Below are 17,341 nucleotides of genomic sequence, written 5' to 3'. Positions count from 1 at the left end.
TTGTTCTAATGGAATGCACCACATGACTGAAAGGTCAAGGGTTTGAACACAAAACATTGATCAAATATTGAGCAGAACATTAGGCTATATGACTGGCATATGGACACGTTTGATGTTTGGCCTTGTTTCAGCTGTTTGTTTTGAGATCATATGCTGTAGGATAGTTTTGCGTTTTTATCAGCAGAGAGTTTATCGCTCTGTCCTCTTCACAGGCCAATTTAGCCCATAAATGCTTGTGAAATTGTTTTATTTTTTCTTTCTCTCCCCCACGTCCCATCATTCTCTCTCTCTCTCTCTCTCTCAGTTGTTTCCTGTCTCTCTCCTTTCCACTTTCCCCACATCTCTTTCTCTTCCCTCTTTCCATTAATGTGGGCTGTGGCAGAGTTGTGTGGCTGCGGGCTGATGGATGGGCCTGTGAGTGTAATGAGAGCTGTGTAGAGAGCAGATGGGACTGAGGAGATTCTCTTCGCTCTGACTGAGCTGTGTATATGTCTCCAATCCAGACACACACTCCCTCTCTTTCTCACTCTCCTCTCCACTGTATGTTTCGACTTTCTCCAGCTTCCTCTCCCTTTTTCTTTCACTTTCAGAACCCCAAGTAATATATAAGGAAGGTCTTCTTTTTTGGATGGTCTCATTTTTTAGGTTGAGAAATGTTGGTGTGTTGTGTAAGTTAATCTCTTGTGTACACAAAACATGCAGGAACAATTACAGGCTTGGGAAAAGAAATAATAGTTTTCTCTTTCTCCACCTGTCCTCTTGCTCTCTCTCACCCACAGAACCACTGAGGAAAAATGCCCTGGACCTCCTATGGTCTCATTTTAATCAGTGTGAAAACAAGAAATGGATTGTCACAGATGCTGGAGGTGATCTGAGTAGCCTAACTCTTGCACCCTGTTGTGAGAAGCCACTTACATGGACATCATTTCACCTTCATCAGAGAGAATAATTGGGCAACATGCCCATATTATTGGATACAACACTGTATCTAATGTAGCATTATTAAACTGTATGAAGTGGGCATGTGGCTTCTTTGGCTTTATACAGAAATATTTTCTTCTTTTTGTCTTCCATACCCAACCTCTTCTAAACGTTCGCACATTCTTTCCTTCTATTCCATTTGCTCTTTCTCTCGCTTTTTAAAAAATACCGTTCTGTGCACTGGTGCTATAGAATGCTGACGATGTAAAATCCCTGTGTATCCCACATTAATATGTCATTCATATGAAGCATGGTCACTTACCAGAAGAAATATAAAAGCTTTAATTTACAGTATTTTGAAAGTGTTGTTATTATACATCAATAGTGAAAAATAGCTGAAACTGACATAGTCAGCATGACTCAAATTCCTTTTAAAGAACTGAATGCACAACAGTCAATGTAGAATAGTGTGGCCATGCTGAGCCTTTTTGTCACCCCAAAATGAGAGTCAGTCTCTGTGCCAGAATAAACCCATTACGTATCTGCACCTAGTGGTCTGGCCATAGGGAACACCGGGACTATTCTCAGTGTGCCAGTCAGCTTGTGGGTCAGTTGTCGAAACCAATTTAAACATACAATCATTACACAAAGGAGGAATAGTTCTGGCATTCATGACGTGTGTGTGTGTGTGTGTACAGAAAAATCATTCACAATAAGACGTATAGATATATATATCTTGTATTTGGAAATATGCCAAATTCATGCTGACTTTTAGCCACAAGTGATGCTGTAATTTAAGTCTTTTCTTTACAGTGTAAAACAGAAAAAATATAGTCAATAGGCCTAAATATCAACTAGATTCAGTTCCCTTCAGAAGTCTGGAAAACACTAGACAAAGTGGGGTATTGTTGGACAGTATCACTTAAAAATCATTATTTTTGGAGTAAATGCATCCAAATATATTTTAATTATCATTGTAGATCTTCTTTCTGATTAGTGTAGAATGAGTAGGCCTACAGTTTTTTTTACCTTTTACTGCAGAAAAAGTGACCAGAATAAACATCTCTAGCAAGAATTTTTTTTTTCCAGGTTTTCAGCGTAGAGGCTGATGTAAATGTGCACATGGATGATGACAGTTTGAGCCTGCATGAGAAATATTTACAGTTCTACAACTGTACTCTGGTACAGCTGTACCCTTCATAATAATGGCAATACAGTGGGAAATGCCCCTCAGACAGCTGTGATGCCTGATTAGTGGATTAAACTTGGACCGTGTTTCATTTTTTAAGAGTCAGCACACTTTTAAATAATATCACACTGGCAACAGTGTTAAAGGGGCCATATGACAATGCTAAAAAATAACATTATTTTGAGTATTTGGTGAAATACATTGTGTTTACGTGGTTTAAGGTTCACAAAACACATCATTTTCCACATACCATACATTATTGTTGCTCCTCTCTGGCCCATCTTTCTGAAATGTGTTAATTTTTACAAAGCTCATCATTCTGAAAAGCGCTGTGTCCTCTGATTGGCCAGCTATCCAATGTGTTGTGATTGGCTGAATACCTCAAGCATGTGATGGAAATGTTACGCCCTTTCCATATTTGGAAACACACGACATCTCCTGGACATGGTGGCAGCAGCAACAATACTACAGCGAGAATAAAAGTTACTTCTTTCTTTGTGTAAACATTTGGGTGGTGTTATGCAAATCATCAAACACAGTGACACAGATATGTGGGGGCATGTAAATCAGGTGTTTTAGGAAGGTGTGGTGTATTGATTTGAGTGTCATAGATCACAGTGACACAGATATGTGGGGGTTTTATACTTGCCTCAGGCATAAGAAATATAGGCCTATCTATAGAAAGAGAAATATCTGCTTTTAAAACTAACCAATTCAGATGGAATACAACTATTCTCAGATTATGTCTACATACTATATCTGTATGAAACATTTATATAGGCGCATTCACTACTGAGAAGGAGATCGTCAATTCATCACTGCAGCCGAATATACAGCAAACACTGGTTTATCAATGAATTCTTAAAATTTGAAGGCAGTCTCCTTGCAGTTTTTCCTGTTTTTTCCATTACTTCTGCCAGTGCGCTGTGTGGCAAACCTTATTCGTGTGCTTGAGCGCTGATTAGGCTACATAGGCTATTAAACGCTCATTACTATGATTTATGGTTTATTAATATAAACATGCGATTAGTCAACTAACCGCTTAACATGAACGACTTCTGGTTGACCAGAAAAATCTTTGGTCGAGTGAAAAACTGCGTTAACACGCGATAAAATAATTGTCAGCATTAACTAACTAATGTGTTACCACGATAATAACACGTTAACTTGCCATTATTCTTTCTCCCATTTTATTATTACCTCAAATTAAGGTTAGAATGGCAATTATTATAACACTTTGATTCTGGTTGTTGTTTATATATTTCTCATAATTTTATATTTGTCAGTTTTGGTCATTTTATTATTCATTCTAGAATACATTATTTAGTTACCATAGATCTGTACACAATTAATTAAGGTAAGACTATATCTAACTAGAGGTAATGACCATATAGAACCAAGTTGACCAACTTAACTCCCTCTAATGGTAACTTTATATAATCATGCGGTGATTTCTCACATACACTTACATTGTAAAACCCGATATGTTCAGTATACTCGAAATTTTTTGTGGACACCGATTACCTCAAAAAAATTGAAGTCAGCCGAAGGTGTGCCTTCTCAATATTTTTAAGTTAACATTAATTATAAATAACAATTAAGTCAAACTAAAAAGCTTAAATTTGTTTTTGCTTAATGTATAAGTGCAGTGTACTTAAAATTATTGTTTACCATACATAATGTTTTTTTTTATTTACCAATTATTTTGATGCAGTGGTGCTTTATTAAATACAAATACTAACTCAAAAAATACACTTATGCATAAAAACACATGCACAACTGTGGCTATACAATTGAGTTTTTTTAAACTGTGTGAACTGTGTATTTCTGAATGTCAAACACTGGAAGATCATCTCGTCACAACTGCAGTGCTTGCAGGACTTGTAGTGGTTTCATTGTCCATGATAACAAAATCAGCAGGAGAGGTGTTTGTGTCAGTGATGTCTGGCTCACCCAATTCCTCCTGGAATAAGCACAGAGGGTAGAACTTAACTTCAGAGACTAAAAGTAAACATTATATTTACTGCCAATAGAGTGGGGGAACTATAATGTCAGAACCCGGAAGAGTAATTTGCCGTGTGTTCCTTCTAGATTTTCCTGTGGGGTTTTATAATAGGGTTTTTCAGTTAAAATAAAGCCTGTGATAAACAGAACCTGACGATGCTTTCACGTTTTGTTGTACAACGTAAATTACACACATCCATACCCAAAATACAAATTTTGAAGCAGCTGTGTTCATTTTTGAAAACGTATGTTTTTAATAAGTAGTTAGATAAGAAGGTTTAGGCTGTGAGTGTGTGCAGTTTACACTGTAGAAAAAAAAAACTGTTTTGGCTTGGCTTTACCTTCAGTTGCTCTTATTACAGTCAGATCTGTGGGCAGAAATTTGTTCACCTGTTTCTGAATTGTCTGTTTGGCAGCTGTTGTCTACAGATGCAGATCTCAGTGGCACATGAAGACTAGTGGTATTTTGGTCTGATGCTTAATATTTTTCACCCCCCTTTTATTATTTTTCTAGTAAAATAAGAAGATCAAATGGTGTTATGTGGCTACTTTTAACTTAGGCTATGTGTAAATACAGTCATGCTCTAAAAAAAGGAAAGGAAATTTTACAATTGTGATGTAAATTTGGTCCTGTTGCTGTAACGGGGAGCCAGCCTGAGAATGTGAGCATGAGGTGAGATCTGGCTCAAAATACTTCCACATCAATGTTTTTTGTTAAGGACCAATTTTTTTTTAAGGACCAAGATAAGTTGAATAATTCATTGATTTTTTTTTGTTTGTTTTTTTTTTTAATGCAGTCTTTTTTTTCTGATTAGATTTTTTTTTTAGTTGGTGCACCCCAGCAAAGGATGAACTGGTTCGCTATCACTTGTGCCACACTATTGAAATGAAAACACACCTACACCTCCTCCCTTTTGGTACTGGGTAGTCTATCAATGAACGTTAATGATAAGGGTTATCACCTTTCTTCATGTAATGCCATGCTTGGTGATTATAATATAATGTACATTATAATTTGATGTATAATACAATTATATTAAATTAAAATAGTATAAATTAAAATAATATTATTTCTGGTCTCTGCAGAGTCTTTGGAATAACAGGGTTGTCAATGTGTTCATTTTGGACAAGGCCTTCTTGTGATTTCGCCCTGTAGTCACAGCACACATGTATATTGGATGTATAACAACAGGTCAGGCTTAAAGCCAATGAGAGACTCTGTAGTTCTTAACATCCAATGACTGCAAGCACATTTGGAGTACATGGTCAAATCACTACTCATGTGAGAAATTTTCCATCTGCAATAAGGTCTAAGTTGCATTCACGTTGTTAATTCATTTGAATATAAAAAGGTGTTGAGGAGCTGGGCAAGCTCAGGGCTGGTGCAATGCAAAATCATTGCTTTTATATTTCAAAGGCCTTAGTTCATTTAGTCTATTTAAAGACTAGATGAAAGTACCGTGACTATCTTGTTGATATGTAAGCTGTGGTATACTATTTGGCCAACTTCAAAATCTTAAAGACCTCTACAGCACAAACTAGCCTCGTTTAGTGGACAGCCTTTTTTTTTTAATCTCTGTCCTTACATTCTGAAACCCTGTTATCTCATTCATACTTACTCCCCAGTTCACACACTTAGATATTAACATCATTTGGTGGACAGGCATTTTACATCCCTACATTCTGGAACACTATTCCCAAACACATACATGACCTCTCATCCCTACATGATTTTAAACCATCTTAAAACATATTGTTTCTCTGATTCCTGTTTCTCTGACCTGATTCCTCTGGGGATACATTCACATAGTCAGCTTCTGGGATTGACAACGGCATTTTCTTTACATCAAAATGTTCCGTTCACACAGCAGCTTACAGTTGTGTTTAAAATACTGTCTGTATGAACCTGCAATGGAAGTCAAGCCCGTATTCCTTATTAGTAACCATAACTAAAGTGACCAAAGAAGATGGCGATGTGCATAAAACTGAAAGTGTTATCACTTTTTGACATGACAAGAGTCCAATCAAGCCGCATTCCTTTCATCAAATCTTCATTAATCGACAGCAGCTTTTATATTTGGTTGGAGAGTGGAGCATTTGAATCGCACGCAGAATACAAAACTGATGGGAGCGGCTCTGGTGGAAAACTGACAGGATTTAAAATGTTCAGATGACACGCAGCTAATTTCTCCATCACTGTAAGTTACCGAAAACACACATGAAAACATGTAACACACGGTAGACATGCATTTGTGTGGCAGAGCGGCACCCTCTCGCACTGTATGACTTGACAGAAAACAAGTTGTCCAGTCCAATTCCGTTCACACAGTGCATGTGTTCCGAGAATGCGGTTGAGTCCTGAAAATTTACAGGTATGAGTTTGGTTACAGAATGTGGTTGTCATTCCCATAAATTACTGAACTGTGTGTGAACGTAACCGTATTAAAGGTGTCATATGATGAGATTTCAAGTTTTCCTTTCTCTTTGGGGTGTTACGAGCGCTTGGTGCATAAAGAAGATCTGTAAAGTTGCAAAGACCAAAGTCTCAAACCCATTCTTTATAAAAGTTAAGACTCGTCCACGCCCTCCTAAAACGGCTCGTTCTAACACACCCCCACATGTCTACGTCACTGTTATGAGCTTGATGTTAAATAGGGATGATGCCGTAACATTTAATTGGTACAAGCGTTACTGGATGTGGTGTGGATCAAAAATGATACTAAAATGTATTTCAGAAAGACTTTACTGAATGTCTCAGAAGAAAATACATGTGGTTTAAGTTTAACAAAGTCTAACGATAGAAAAGAAAACAAAAACAGGAGTGTCACCCAAATAAACTAAAACAAAACAATTCTTATAACTAACTTCTAAACTAAGTACAAAAATAAAGAAATATGAAAATAAAACTGTAATCTTCAGTGTATGCGATGCCCGAACTAAACCTCTCATAAACTACAAACAAAATTACAAGAGTGGCGTAAAACTCGCAATCCTAATTTAACAGAGTACAAACTAACATAAATAAAACAAAAAAACTAACAGTATTATAACAACGACCGACTAAGTATTCGAATCATCACAGAAATACAACTAAATAGCTGGATACACCAACATGCATTTTTAACTTTGAACTTGACACATAATCAGGCTGGAACTCTGAAACCGACATCCGCGATATCTTTTACTAAGAATTCAATACAGGTCAATGGCTAAGAAACAAATCTATAAATAGAGCAAACCCCACAACACAAAATAAGACCCCCTAAAACAAGATACATGTAGCATCAGCAGATCGTGTTGGAGCACGAGGTATGCTGGCATGGTACACACCCACACAATCAGCTCGGGTCCTCGAATAAAGCTGGCACATCAGCAGATTGGCAGGACACTATGACGTCATAATGATGATTGGCAGTCACATCAGCCAGTCACGACCTAGAAGCGGAGCAACAACACAAAAAGGGCCGGAGAGCGAAAGAAAAGACACAATATACACAAAACATACGTGGAACGTAACAGTCATGAGGTGGGAAGATTTGCATAATGCCGCCCAAATGTTCACGCAAAGAAAGAAGGCGTAACCTTTGATTCTCGCTCTTGCCGCCGGCTCCATGTTGTGGAGACGCTGTTTCGTTGTGAAAGCGAAAATACTTTGTTTGGCCTTCCAAAAGAGGACACAACTAAAAATCAATGGTTAAGTTGTATTTACAACACTGTTCCAGAACAGTCCAACCCAAATATTCAGATGTGTCCAGCACATTTTATGGAGGTCTGTTTCCTGATCATGGGAGAGTAGACTACAATGCCGGCTGTTCTGACTCACAGTTTGTAGGTACGTTTATGTAAAGGATTTGCCACTGATGTTTCAAACGTGAGTTTTGAGCAGTGTAAGTAGCGTTTGTTGTTTGTCGTTTCTCCGATCACAAATGCAGACATGGTTTTATGTTTATGCAGCATGATGCAACACAATGCGTAAAAACACAGTATAAGTCATTATAATCCGTAATTATGTCCCCACTGGATGCAACAATTGGCTTGTTTGTAATTGGTGTTATTAGTTTTGTCTTGTAGCGCTGGTGTTCTGACTGGGGCACGCATCATAGTATGGCAAGAGGAGTAACATTTCCATCTCAGGCTTGAGGCATTCGGCTAGTCACAAAGTACTAGAGAGCTGGCCAATCAGAGCACATCTCGCTTTTCAGACGGATGAGCTTTGTAAAAAACGATGCATTTCAGAAAGGCAGGGCATAGAAGAGAAACAATAATGTACAGTATGTGGAAAATATTGTGTTTTTTTAACCTTAAAACCACATAAACACATTTCATTACACCAAATACAAAAATTAATGTTTTTTTAGCAGCATCATATGACCCCTTTAAGGACTCAAAAACAAGCCTGACAACCGTATTCTGCTGCTGTGTGAACGTGGCCTGGAATTCTATTCTCAAACACATCCGTGACCTCTCATCCCTACATGACTTAAAACCATCTTAAAACGTATAGTTTCACTTCTTATTTCTCCGATTTATGGCTGTCTGAACATAATGTTTATCCGTATTATTTCTTTGCTGTCATGTTTACACTGCTTTGTGGCAGTAGGCATCAAGAGCTGAGATATAATTCTGTACTAAATGAAGCTTTTTATAGCTCTTTTTATCTGTTGTGATGACATCACTCTGTTTTGCCCAACTTGCTATTCATATTCAAATGCATTAAGTGAAATTGACATCCATTTATCCAAGTTTTCCAATTGATTAGAAATTCCAAATTTATATTATGTTTCTTCATTATCATTAAAATATTTCTCATTTGTTACAATGAGTAAGACAAAACAAATAAAGTAGCTTGCAGATTAAAACTTTAGGTTCTAATTTACGACTCTGTTGAGTACCAGAAAGTAATTTGGATGATGGTATTCCAATTTTAAGTTTCATCTCTTGTTGCTTAGGCAAACAAGGAGATCTTAAAATTTATAGCAAACAATGTCTTTTCTGATCTATGCTGCCGCTATCATGTCCCTGATAAGCAATGTGGTTTTGCCTAATTCACAAGCCCCACCGGGTTTCGGTCTCCGGTCTAAAACAATGGGTATACTGACCCATTCTAAAAATGTGTCTATATGGGATGTGTCTGACTTTCCCTCAACACTTCTAAAAAACAAAAAAGAATTGACTTATAAACATAGCTGAAAAGAAGAAGATCAAACCTCTTGGTTGTTGCAAATCCCAATATTCCACTGAAAAGATGGTACTCGCCTGAGCTGGGAGATCACGCATTTGGCCCAAGGAAGGTATCCAGTGATGGCTGAAGGTTCTTTGCTTGTTCAGTCTTTTCAGCGCACAAAGTTATTCAATTTAGGTTTAATTTTAAATCTGACTCCATTTTATTATGAACTGAAATTTAAAGCTGAAATGCCAATCGTTGTTTGTTCATTTCTACTTATTATAATTATTATTATTATTCAGACATTTGATTATTCTCTTTCGCTCTTTAATCGTATTGAATCTCATTAATCTTATTCCTATAACAATTTGAATCTCGTACTGGCCGTGTACAGATCTTATATTCACAAACTCGTCAGGCTTGGTCATTAGACAGAGGCATTTGACTAATATTCTGGATGGCTCGTACAATACTTAGCTCATTCTAGAATATTTTATTAGTCACCAGAGATCCATAGATACTTTATTAAGGCAAGACTATAGAACCAAATTGACCAACTTAACTTCTTCTTTATATAACTTTATATAATCATGCCTTGATTTCTCATGTACACTTGGTTAGAATAATGTTACAGTAATCAGAAGTTGAGGCTGACTTGAATTTAGGTTGGTCAACAACACACTGTTGTTCTAAACAGAAAAACCCAATAGCCTCTACAGTCTAAGTATACATAACTAGAGCCAATGTGTTAGCCAGAGCTAAGTCGTTTTAGTCTGTTACTAACCTGAGCACAGATTTGCAGTGTTATAGACTTAACATAATTAATTACAGTCAATAATCTCAGAGTAAGACAGAATAAATTCAAATGTAACAATTTATTATCAGTCAGGTAAATATGTATTATGCCAATTACTTAGTCAATTCAGAATATCAAATCAACACAAATCTCAAAGATAAATCTAAAAGTAAGAAATGCATACCTGACTTTAGAAAGATACGAGTGTTGAGACACACCACGCTACGGGCTTCTGGCTACAGAATCGCCCGATCCTCCTGCCACATTTCCTTAAGTAACCTCAGATCAAGCCACACATCCTCTAAAATGGAGACAAGAACTAACAATTTGAATTTGTATTGATTAAGGCGAATTAACACCTTTTGGGACAGAAGGTAATTTGCATGAAAGGCACTGTATTACCTTTTTATGGCTGTCTGTCCTATTGTAAAGAGAATGAGACCTCTTTACCAGACACACAGAGACCTTTCAAACAACATCAACCATGAACAGCTGCATTGTTATAAACTTTGATTAAGAATAGTGGTTTCGGTGATCTCTGTAGTGTCCTGTGTTTAGATGGAAATGAGGGGAGAGGGGGAAGAGTGAGTAAAGAAAGTGGATGGATGAGAAGGAAATTCACTCACATCTTCTCTGTGAGATGTGGAAACAGATGTCTGTATTTGAATACACTATGTGTGTATTGTCCATCTCAGAAGATCAAAGTATCTGAGGTTCTATAATTATTACATGACCATAGGCAATCACAAACATGCAGTAACAACAGTTATATAATAAACAAGAAGTTGATGAAGAAACTTTTCATTTACACAGAATATTGCCAGTTACTTTGTTTATTTATATGGCTCTCTGCACATGATGTGAGGGGAAACAAGATATTTTGGCCATGAAATAAGAATTTGTTCCAATAATGACAGTATTACTAAAATGAGGGACAGAGTCAATAAAACTGGGCCACAAATGAATAAGTCATGGGAACAAATTTCTTTTTTTCTCTCACATGCGGGCTTCTTATGCTCTCCCAGTAAAACTAGTTTAAAAACCACAGCAGAATTACCATTCAGCATCTTTGTGCATTCTGCATGAATGAATCAGTGTTTCTGAATGACTTGACTGAGTGAATGATTCAATGATTTGCTCTTAAAATAAGATAGATGATTCATTCCTGATCGAATCAGTGTTTTTGAATGATTTTAACAGTTGCTGTACTTGATTTGTTCCTGAATTAATTATTGGTGGTTTTGAATTAATCTGTTGAGCAACTTTTAAATACACTGTCAATCCAATCAAGTTTGATGACTTGAATTAACTGTTGTTTACTTAGAGTTGGTACGGTAGGCCACACAACATACAGTTTATAGTCTGTTTATAAATAGTTATGTTCTGTATTCAGAATTCATAATTTTTAGTGTTGAATATTTTTTATAGTTTGTGTTCCTTATCAATGCTTAGTTATGTAATGTGCGTAGTTTCTTTACACTTTACAGTTCTTACCGCTTGCTGGCTCATGGGTTCTTGGCTTTGTTGCAAGAAGGACACCGAAGGGGAGCACTGCAGATCATAACACTTGATTTATTAAACATGAAGAGGTGAACATCAGGAATTAGCCACATCCGATTACACAGTGTACATCATCTCTCTCTCTCTCTACCTCTCACAACTCCGCACAGACCATTCTCTCCCACAATCCTAATCTGTTCTCGCGATATTATCTCTAGATCTTATTTAAAGTTATAGAACATTAATTTTAACCTTTAATTTCACTCCCTACAGTCATAATTTACAAAATCCTACTTTACCTTGGGAGTTTATAAACTTTTGGAGGACACTGTAAAACGAAAGGCACATTTGTATTATATGCAAACAGTTTCTACTGGGGGTTGTTCTGTACCGGTAAACATCTCAGGCTGTTTTTTAGTCCCAGTCCATCCTTGACTGCAGCCACTTTTACCAACTACCAACACTGCATCCTTAGCAGGGTGTGTGTGTGTGTGTGTGTGTGTGTGTGTGTGTGTGTGTGTGTGTGTGTGTGTGTGTGTGTGTATTTAATAGAAAAAGATCTAGGCTAAAAAGAATCACTTAAAATTTGCATTGCAGTACACTTTTAGAAAGCACATTACACACAGTCCAATGCAAAAAAAAAAAACCTTCCTACCCTTCAAGTATGCTAATGACAGGATATATGATTTATTTTATCACTGCTCAGGGCTGTTTACAAAGATTCTCTCTTTCATTTCTCTCCTTCTCACACTGACCTAGGCTTGCTGTCTCTTTTCCTGTTTCTCTCCTTATTTTCTGTCCCTTCGTGCCTCTCTTTAACTCACAAAGTCGTGGATATGTAGTGCATCCTTCTCATTATAAAACACCATGCTCGGTTCTTACCGAGTGCTTGTTTCTTTCTGCTTCCATGAATCAGCTGCTGTGTAATGATGACCTAACATCCAGCGCAATAAATTGAGGCTGCGCTCACCACTGAAGGCTGTTAGGGGTTGTGTATAAAGGATCAGCCATTCAGATTGTATTGATAGTTCTGCTTTAATACCACAATTAGATAAAGTGGCCTCTTCTGATCTCCCATCACACATCTCTGCTGCACAACGTATTATTACAACCCCAAACCATCCAAGGTTTTGTATAATTACTGTAGAACAAATCAAGTGAATCTGAATTTACTTGACAAAATGAATGTACATTCAATTCCAAAATCTCCACGTCCTCGGATTAGATTCATTATAATAATGTCAAATGAAATCAGTTGGACTTTATGCTGGGAATTAGCCACATTCAGTTTTTAATGCTCTGCAGTATGGATATTTGATCACTGACGAATCAGTCGAGTGAATCTGAATAGCAGCGTCTGCGTTTGATACAGGTTTCATAACTGTGTAACTAAACTGCATCAAAGACACAGATTTACCCAAAGCTAATGTAATCTGTTTAGAGCAGAGACTAGTGCTGAGATTAAGGCCTAACATGGTAATCATGTTAATTTTGTTCAGTTTGTTCAGAAGTTTGTTCATGACGAATGAAATTACACACACATTCATACTGTGTTTGTCAACCTGGAGTCTCGTAAGAAAATCTAATCCTCTCAAAGAGAGAGGAAGTGACAGAGCCAGCAGTGAAAATGGCCTTGACACAGAACACACAATACACATACAGTATAAGCATAGCAGTGGTTGGATAAGTGGGCCAATAACCAGAAGAGTGTGGCTTTTTAAGCAAAATCCAGCTGTTTTTCCACTGTAAAACAATTTGTTGCATGAATGTGAATGCATACTTACAACCTAGAGGTGTGTTCTCATTAAAACTGGTTTATGTAAACTTTAGAAATCCTTTTTATTCATGGACTTTGACTTTTGCACATAACATATCTTTTCATGTTTAGGATGTTTGAAACAGTAATATTCAAATGTTTTTTATTTTTGTAATTAATACTTTTATTCAGCGAGGACACATTAAACGGATCTAAAGTGACAGTAAATATATGTAATGTTGAACTTTCTATTTAAAGAATCCTTATGATATATTTCACAGTATATGAAACAGTTTTCATCATTGATAATACTAAGAAATGTTACTTGAGTAGCAAATCAGGATATTAGAATGATTTCTGAATGGTCATGTGACACTGAAGACTTGAGTAATGATGCTGAAAATTGAGCTTTGCATCACAGGAATATATTACATTTTTCAATGTATATTCATGTAGAACACACTTATTTTTAATTTTAATAATATTTCACAATATTACTGTTCTCTTGTAGTGCAGAAGAGACTTGTTTCAAAAACAAAACAAAAAAATTACTGACCCCAAATGTTTGAATGATAGTGTAAGTCTGGCTAGTATTTTATCATAGCAAAGATTTGGCCATGAGTTTCTTTTTAATACATTTTCAATTATTATTCCAGGTTTCACTGAATGAATACATGTTTCATTATGTTGATTATCACAAAATTAATATGTACCTTTTTTCCTTCACAAAAAGTAAAACTTTGTGTTACAGTGAAGCAGTTAATATGTAAATGAGGTCAATCAATAAATGTAAAAAAAACACCTTACTGTTTTAAAGGAGAATCACAAGACATAAACAGTATGCATGTTAATTTGATTTTAGTAATCTTTTATATTCAATTCAATTCAATTCAAGTTTATTTGTATAGCGCTTTTTACGATACAGATCAGGACAACCACCTAGCAGTGCATTACAATAGTCCAGTCTAGAGGTCATGAATGCATGAACTAGCTATATGGTTTCTACAGCCAGTATTTATCTACAATGACAATGTTTAGCAGAAGAATTTTTATAAAATTACAAACTTCACATTTATGCTTTTAAATCCTCCCAAAATTGACCCATCCATTATAAGTGATTCTCTGTAACCTCGATTTTTGCGTAAAAAAATAAATCAATAAAATGATTTGTTGTGGTAAGTAATGTGCTACAAATGCTGTCAACTGCACCCAGAATATTAATTTAAGCAGAATCTCTATGGCTAGCTATACAGACTTGTAAAGATGCATATATGGTTGAAGCACGGGTGTAGGGCACTCATAAGGAGCTGTGGTGCTCATGGGGAACAAAGATCAAGTCCCCCCCCCATTTCTCCACTGTCCTATATAACAAGGCAAAAAAGCCAGTAATTAAAAAAATGCATATAATTGTAAAATATGTATAAAATTTACACCATGCGAAGTTATTCATTTGTCATAAATAGTTCATTTATAATAAATATGTTTAAGAACTTAATAGCAAAGCTTGTGTTTAGTAGAATGCATCAGAGGTTTATAGTCAGAAATGGTCATCTTTTCCTGGAATGACACAAACATACACCCACACACAGTAAGTTCAGCAACAACATCAGCAGTGTTACAGACCACAGTATGTAGTCTGATGACTACTGTACATTTAAAAAAGTGTTCTTTGGATGCATACGACATATTCCTAATATGTGAACATGTGGGGAAATATAGAATATACTGACTAATCAATTTATGTATAATTTATTAATTAATTAATTTATATTTGTAGTATTCCTACAGCTGAAATGGGTTTCCAATAGGTGGCAGTAGCCAGGAAGAGAATCCCCAAGTAGATCTAGAAAAGAAATAAAGATACACTTTACATTTAGCAATACTCTAGTTGTGACCTGTGTTGGGAAGGTTACTCTGGAAATATAATAGGTTACAGATTATAAATTACCCTATTTCAAATGTAATAAGTAGTGTACCTATTTCAATTACTTTATTAAAGTAACTGATAACGTTTGATTACTTTTTGATTACTTTTCTCAATTCTAACACGTTTTCAACTGTTAATCATTTTCAAACATTTTAGCCAGGCAGGGCTAACTTTACAGTAGCACTGATTATGACTTTCAAAATCCTTCATCAGTTTAGATTATAAAAATTACATTTTAAAGCATCAGACTAAAATCAAACTTTAACACCTATTTTTAATTTGAGATCAAATACAGATTATTTATATAACAAGAAATAGTTTAATAGCTATGATACTGTTTTTTAAATCAAATCTTTGCACAGATATGGCGGGAAGTACTGGCATCTAACAGTGCCTTGGAAAAAACAGTTAAGTTTAGAAAATAAAGCACATAAACCTAATAGGAAATAAATCAGTTATCAAATAAGCATATTCTGTGTCCTAAACTCTTGAAACATTGGTGTCTCAATGCAGTGAATGAAATTTGGGAAAGAAATCAATTAAATCTGTATGTGTGTGTGAAAATATTCAGATATAACCCCCTTTGTAATCGTTAACATTTTCATAAGTAACTGTAATTTACTGTAATTACCCTTTTTTCTCAGTAACTGATTACAGTTAATTTATTGTGTCATTAAATTGCATAATGCTGTTACATGTAACTAATTACTCTTCAACACTGGTTGTGTCCATGTCTGTGAATGATCACTCAGATGATGCTGGCTAAATAAAAACCCCAAAGCATATCACACTCTTATTAACCCCTTCCTTCAAGTATGCTACATATGTGCTTCAGCATAGCGAGAAACTTGACTCTTCTTCATGAAGGTAGACAGCTGTAATGAGCGTGTGAGATATCACCCTATCATACCAGGCCTGTATCATTATTTGATGGAAGTATAAACAGCTTCAAAACACATACGGAAATGAATGACAGTAGCAGCAATAGCTCAGAGTGCCTAGACTGTCAGGACGGATAGAAACACATTACAGAAGCTGGGGTTTAAATGTTCACACATTGCCAGTGTGTCAGAGATAGCAAAGGCTGACAGAGAGGAGGTGAGAGGTGGAACCTTGACAAGGAGAGGATGTGGAAACACTCTACTCTTTTATTCTAGAGAATAAATGTTTCTGATTTAATCTTGAATCTTGATGTTAATGCAGAGAAGTGATAGACAGATATACGTTACATATAACTATTTTGAGATTTTCATATATCCGCTTGGTCGATTAAATGTTACATTTGTCACTTATGTACAAAAAACGTATACTGTGGTTATACTATGGTTACCACACCTCAAGACACTGTTCCGATGATGTATTTCATTTGTCAGGTTTTTGTCCAATAAACACTCTTGCGTCTGTGAATTACCTGAGTGTGTGTTTCTCAATAGTGTTCAGAAACAGCATCTCTACTAATAGTTTAACTTCTTCAAGAACAGTGACGTTACCACTTTGCTAGTGAGAAATGTCATGGAGCTTTTCAGCTGAAAAACTATTTTATTGACAAAGTTGCAGGGCAGTGCTGATAAGTTTCTGTCTGGGTGTTTACATGTGTGTCTGCTTTCCATTAAAAACAAAACATAAATTTATGGGGAAAAACATGGAAATAGTTTGTCATTTTTAGGGCTGCAAAACGATTACATAGCCTACTAAATTTGTGTGTAATGTGTATATTTATTATGTATATAAAGACACACATATATTTATATTTAATTTATATTATATATAACAAATATTTTATATATAAATCTAATAGATTTTTCCTTGATATATACATGTATGTATGTGTATTTATAATAAATATACACAGTACACACACATATACAGTATGTAAACATAAACTTTTATTTTGAATGCGATTAATTGTGATTAATCGTTTTGCAGCCCTAGTCATTTTTATCCTATTGTTGGCTTGGTCAATGCCTTTGTGGGTTTTGGATCTTTTGCAGTTTTAAGGTTATAAGGACCTTTGAAATAACTGAAATCATTTGGCGAATTGATGTGGAACTGTACGGCGGTCAGAACCTGCCTGCTACTACGTT

The 17,341-nt window shown here is 35.8% G+C and overlaps 1 protein-coding gene across 2 annotated transcripts in view; it reads left to right on the top strand.

The window, feature by feature from the left end:
• Window positions 1–17,341, top strand: part of LOC109109439 (E3 ubiquitin-protein ligase MARCHF4-like) — a 45,377-nt gene that overhangs the window by 3,401 nt on the left and 24,635 nt on the right. The gene's annotated exons all lie outside the window — the stretch shown is intronic.

The sequence above is a fragment of the Cyprinus carpio genome, chromosome B1 (genome assembly GCF_018340385.1).
Source record: "Cyprinus carpio isolate SPL01 chromosome B1, ASM1834038v1, whole genome shotgun sequence".
In the NCBI taxonomy this organism is placed as follows: domain Eukaryota; kingdom Metazoa; phylum Chordata; class Actinopteri; order Cypriniformes; family Cyprinidae; genus Cyprinus; species Cyprinus carpio.
This window is presented reverse-complemented; position numbering and strand designations above follow the sequence as displayed.